We start from the raw sequence: 5,936 nt of genomic DNA on the forward strand, positions 1-5,936 counted from the left end.
AAGGTACAAAGCTATCAGACATCAGCTGTGGAGGAAAAGAGAAAGACGGGCAGTCAGGTGAAATAGAGGGATTAGCCTGATTCTGAGGCTATCAACTCTAATTCCGATGATGATCTTATTGTCATGTTGCAGGTAAAAACATAAGATTTCAAATATTGACTTGGTACAAATTATTAAATTATCATGTATGTTGTGATCACTAATTATGTTATGATGGCTTTTAGGAAGATGATGACCTTGTGACTGCATACCGAAGACTGGTAGAGCAGACAATAGATATTGTTAGGGAGGTCAGCAACAATCTCTTTTCTGCTTAGTCTATTTGGTGCTAAGTTTAAATATGGTTTAATGGGTTTAATTATACAGGACTATAGGAGATGAATTTGCTGGTCGAAGCTGATCAACCAGGCAATCGACTCGATGATTATATCTTCAAATTGGATGCCATACTCTCTCAGAAGGCTGCAGAAATTCTACAACTACATAATCAGCTCGCTCAATTCCAGAAGCATCTAAACGAGCACAATGTCTTTGTATCATCTACAAGTAAATAATAGGAGAAATTACTGGTCACGCCATTAACTTTCATGCACTCGACAGTTTACTCCATTAACTTTCAATATCAATCGATTACTCCATTAACTATCCAATGTCACACAATTAGGTCCATCCGTTAAGTGGCCGTCTAAATCAGTGGTTAAGTTGCTGACTGGACATATTTTTCAACTGAAAATTCCATTTAACACGTCACCTCTCTCTCTCTCTCACATTTAAAACCCATCAGCCAGCCATGGCTTCCCACTTTTATCTCTCCGCCGTTTCTCTCATCACCCTCCTCTTCCTCACCGGACGCCGCCTCATCCATCACCATCAGCGTCACCTATTCCGCCTCCACCGTCGCCACCTGCCCCACCCCTCCGCTACCGAAGTGCGTGGCCTCGACCATCACTTTTCTCAGCCTCGCCGCCCTCCGCCTTGACGTCTCTGACCCCAACCTCGTCCGCGCCTTCCTCTACTCCAACACCACCCTCCTCCTCACCATCCCCAACACGCTGGTGTCCCACCTCTGGCCACCAACAGCACCAACGCCCTCTAGTCGCTCACCGTTCAACACTTCCAATTCCCAAATCTGAAATTTTAGGGATTGAAATCCCCAATTCCCAAATCTGTTTCCAATCAAACAAGTGGCTTCAATTTCATATAGAGGAAGGGGAGACGAGCGAGAAGAGATTGTTGGCTGGGGATTCGAAGTGGTTGAGATTTCAAGTCTAGCACGGGTTTGAAGCGGAAAACAGAAGGGCTTCATGGATGGTGTTGTTTAGGGTTTGGTTGGCGGCGAAGGGAGAAGATTGTTGTGAGGGTTTAAGTTTTGGGCTTCGGGAGAGAGATGCGAGGTAGGTGGGTTTGAGTTTTTGGCGTCGGGAGAGAGATGTCGAGGAGCTGCGGGGTGAGCTACTGGTGGTGTGATTGGTTGCTGGTGGTCTGGTTGCGGTGTGTTTGATTACGGTGTTGATGTGGTTGGTTGCTGGTGGTGTAGTTGGTTGGTTGCTGGTATTGTTGTTACGGTGTTGTTGAAGGTCCAACTGGTGATGTGGTGGCGTTGTGGTTGCGGAGGAGGTGGAGGAGGAGAGAGAAGAGATTGAAGAGATTAAGGAGGGAGGGAGGGAGGGAGGGTGTTAAATGGAATTTCCAGTTGAAAAATATGTCCAGTCAGCAACTTAACCACTGATTTGGACGACCACTTAACGGATGGACCTAATTGTGTGACATTGGATAGTTAATGGAATAATCGATTGAAATTAAAAGTTAATAGAGTAAACTGTCGAGTGTATAAAAGTTAATGGAGTGACCAGTAATTAATTCTAAATAGTATAAGTTGGGAGAAAGAGAAGTCAGCATTGGCACGAGGATTTCCTAACGAAGTTGATATGATGTTTCTTCGTTTTTTTCCTTGCCTGAGGTTTGGTTCCACTTATACAGTAACTCCATTTATCTACTATCCCTATCTAGTAACCTCCAAGTTGTAGGAATCCTGCAAATATATATTAACTTGCTTTCTGTTTTGCTACAGTGTGATTGTATAGAAAACTCTTCGTTAACGTATGGAAACCACATATCTAAAAAGGCTTGTTTTAGGTGGAGGGATAAATCTTGTTTCTTTATATGTTAAACATATTTCAAGTCTTTTGAAGTGTAACCTATGAGCTATGAGAATGATATGTTCGCGTTTGCTCGTGTCCATGTTTTGTAAAGCTATATGTGTATTTGTGTAATTTTATCAAGTATGTGAAACAATTATTTGGGTTTATTTATGGTATTTATTTGTTCTACTATCAAAATTCTACATCTTACCTTTGTCTTTTGCAATTAAAAAAGTTTATTCTTCTGGTAAAAGCGAGTTTTGTTTCTTTTCCCCTTATGAGATACATTATGATCATATGTAGAAGATTTTGTTATCATATGTATGTTTCTCTTGTTATTTATGAGACATTGTAAAACATTACAACAATGCCTCAGAATATTGGATGGACTGTGACATCAGTTATGGAGATATTATTGTCTTTCGATCAGTTAGGTTTCAATTTTACATGCATATTGCTCTTTATAAACCTCAAGCGGATTGGTTGGGATCTAAATTTGTATGTTGATGCTGGTGTGCACTGGTTGTGTAAAAATATTGAATTATCTAGATAGAAACGATGCCTTTGTCCCTATCTAGGAGGTCTTACTGATCCTAATAAGAGGTCTTATTGCCCCCAATAGGTGGCCCTACTGCCCCTAATAGAACCCCCAACGAAACCCCTATTGCCCCCAATAGACCTCCCAACGAACCCCCTACTACCCCCAATAGACCTCCCAACGAACCCTCTACTGCCCTCAATAGACCCCCCGCACGAACCTAGTAGGAGGTCATACTGACCCTACTGACCTGTAACACCATGACCTCAAATTTAATTAGGATAATCCAGATTTTTACTGGTGGAAAGGATTTGTTCTACCCAAAAACTGATATATTAAAACTGAAAACGATTTAAATCAAAGAGGACAAGGTTTGCTTTCACCTCATGTTCTTATATGAGTCGCCGGAAAACGAAGAAGAACCATCAAAGCCTCCAAATCCATCGAGCTTCATACTCCTTCTTCATCCTATAATAGAGCAAACCAAGATTATTTGAGGTAGAGTGAAAGCACGTGAGGAAAAACATTAAAGGAGAACAGTGCCTCCCCCGTCATGTTCATCCGATGAGGTTTGGACTTTTGAAGCTTCTAGAGCCATAAGGCTTCCCCGACTGTATATCCGAGCAGAGGAGTGGGAGTCAAGAAGTCGGTGGTTCCCCCTTTCCGCCTCCTCCTTCACCGTCAACAGTTGATCGACATTCACGGGTGTAAGAGCAAGGAGCCCCTGAATAGGTCGGTGGTCTCTCCTTTCTCTTCCCAATGGAAGTCCCTAGAAGAGTGAGAGATCCCCTTCTAGGAGGTTCGCGTCCTCTTTTCTTTCTTTTTTTTTCCTTTGTCGGTTTTAATCCCTCTCTTCTAGTTTCTTTCATATTCTTTATTTATTATATTATTATTATTATTATTTTATTTTTTTAATCGGGTATTACATGACCCTAGTAGGAGGTCCTACTGAGCTCAGTAGGTGGTCCTACTGCCCCTAGTAGGAGGTCATACTGCCCTTAGTAGGATGTCCTATTGCCCCTAGTAAGAGGTCCTAATGGAGGAATATTATGTTTTTTGTGTATGTCCTATTGTCATTAAACCCCTAGTAGGTGGTCCTACTGCCCCTAGTAGGAGGTCATACTGCCCCTAGTAGGATGTCCTATTGCCCCTAGTAAGAGGTCCTAATGGAGGAATATTATGTTTTTTGTGTATGTCCTATTGTCATTCAATTAGGGCATCAAGAGTCACTTGTTTTCATTCTTTTTGTGTAGATTTGGATAGAAGTTATCTTCTCGGTCTTATATCTTATAGAATATTATAGAGATTCCACTTCTTCCCTTTCAAAACTTTTCTTGATACATGTATACCTTATATCTTAAGTTCAAGGGTCCTACTGCCCTAGTAGGAGGTCCTACTACCCTCAATAAGAGGTCCTACTGCCCCTAGTAAGAGGTCCTACTGCCCCCAATATGGACCTGTTATAAGTGACTTAAGCACAACGGTCACCGGAGTCCGGTCAACGATAGCCGAAGCCGGTCAATGGTCGCTGGAGTTTTGTCAACAGCCCCCGGAGTCCGGTCATCGACCCCCGGATTCCAGTCAATGGTCCCCGGAGGCCGGTTAAAGGTTGCCGGAGTCCGGTCAACGTCATTGGTCGTGGGAATCCGGTTACAAAAACTTTATTTTATAATAGACTCTTATAATGGTCTATTGTAGTTTATTTAATTCATTAAGGTATATTTATCTTTCTGTTGTTTAAGTTGGATTTTGGGAATTTTAAAATCTGATTTTGTTAATAGGAATAAAATTCTTAAAATTAGGGCTAGTGGACATTGTCCCTTCTATAAACGATTACTGTTCTGCTCTTCTTTTCTTTTTCTTTTTTGGGTAAATAAACTCTTCTTTTCTTTTTGTAAAACCCCAAGAGCCATATTTATGTGACAAGCAAAGAGTAAAATATCTAAAATATTCTTGAAATTTCTGTTTTTTTACAATTACTGATATTAATTTTTATATCTTTCAGATATTTTATATTTAGTCTATTTTTGGTCGAATATACAACTTTTAGATAAAATTTGGTAAAATTTACATCAATATTCGATATTATCTCGATATATCCATCGACTAGTAACACGGATAGTTACATGAATTAATCTTTGCAAGCTCACGCGCGTCTCCCAACTTTCTGAAAAAAGTTTCTTCTCTTGCTCTCATCCGACTGCGCTGCGGCACCGGTGTTGGCCAATGGCCGGGCCAACGCACGTGGAGGGCGGCCAGACGGGAAATCGGTTCATGGGTTATGTCTGTGGCTCGGATATGGTTCTTGAGTAGACTGGGTTCTCGACCTCATCGTCTTTGGACAGTTGCAGCATCAGAGGTGAAGGCGCGACAGGTGGATAGATCAGAGGTGGAGCAAAGGATGTCAGGAGCGGCTGGAGGTCGACGGTCGAACTGGAGGTGGTTCAAAGGTTTGGCCTACTAGTTTGTTTACAAAGTCAGAGATTCTCGTGTTCCAGGTTCTGATCTGGTTCTAGATCTGAAACTTGATGGCTGGTGGTTGGAGGGAGGGCTCCGCAGATCTGCACCAATGGTGGCAGTAATGTCTCGATGGTGTGACATCAGGTTCGGCGAGGTGGTGACGTCTCTGGTGCGGCAGGTGGTCGAAACGGGTGGTCTGCCATGTTTCATTGGGCCTAGACAACCTGATTTGGGCTAGTGGGCTATGGGCTCCCTATGTCCATGAGTGTTGGCCTCATGATCTGCGAGCTTGGGCCTGGGTCTGGGTTTTTAGCTCACTTGAGGTACCTATGTTAATTTATTTTGTCAATTACTGTTTTCAGTTATGCATGGCTCTAGTATATGAGCCCATATCACCCATGTGGTGCATTTTATCTTTTGTAGATTATACTGGCTTTGTCCAGATCGGGAGAACTCGGTTCTTCACACTGATGCCAACTAATCCCAACTCTTTCCAGATTATTGGTCACCTAACAACAAAACAACCAATCAACCACCATTTTAAACTGTCATGAGAGCTTGAGTGCATGTTCGCTTAACGTGCATTTTGACACTTACCTATTAGATTATGGGTGCTCACGCGTGGGTTTATCACCCCCCATCTTCGTTGGTTTCGGTTCTTGGGTATGTTTTTCGGTCCTCTCTCGGCAGCCTCAGCTTTATCATGGCTTTGGTTTAGTTGGTGGATTGTATGGTGTTGTTTTGAGGAAGTTTTTCCTCTTGTTTGTGGGTTTTCATATGATTTGTGCATTGGGATT

This window comes from Fragaria vesca, linkage group LG6 (genome assembly GCF_000184155.1).
Source record: "Fragaria vesca subsp. vesca linkage group LG6, FraVesHawaii_1.0, whole genome shotgun sequence".
Lineage (NCBI taxonomy): Eukaryota > Viridiplantae > Streptophyta > Magnoliopsida > Rosales > Rosaceae > Fragaria > Fragaria vesca.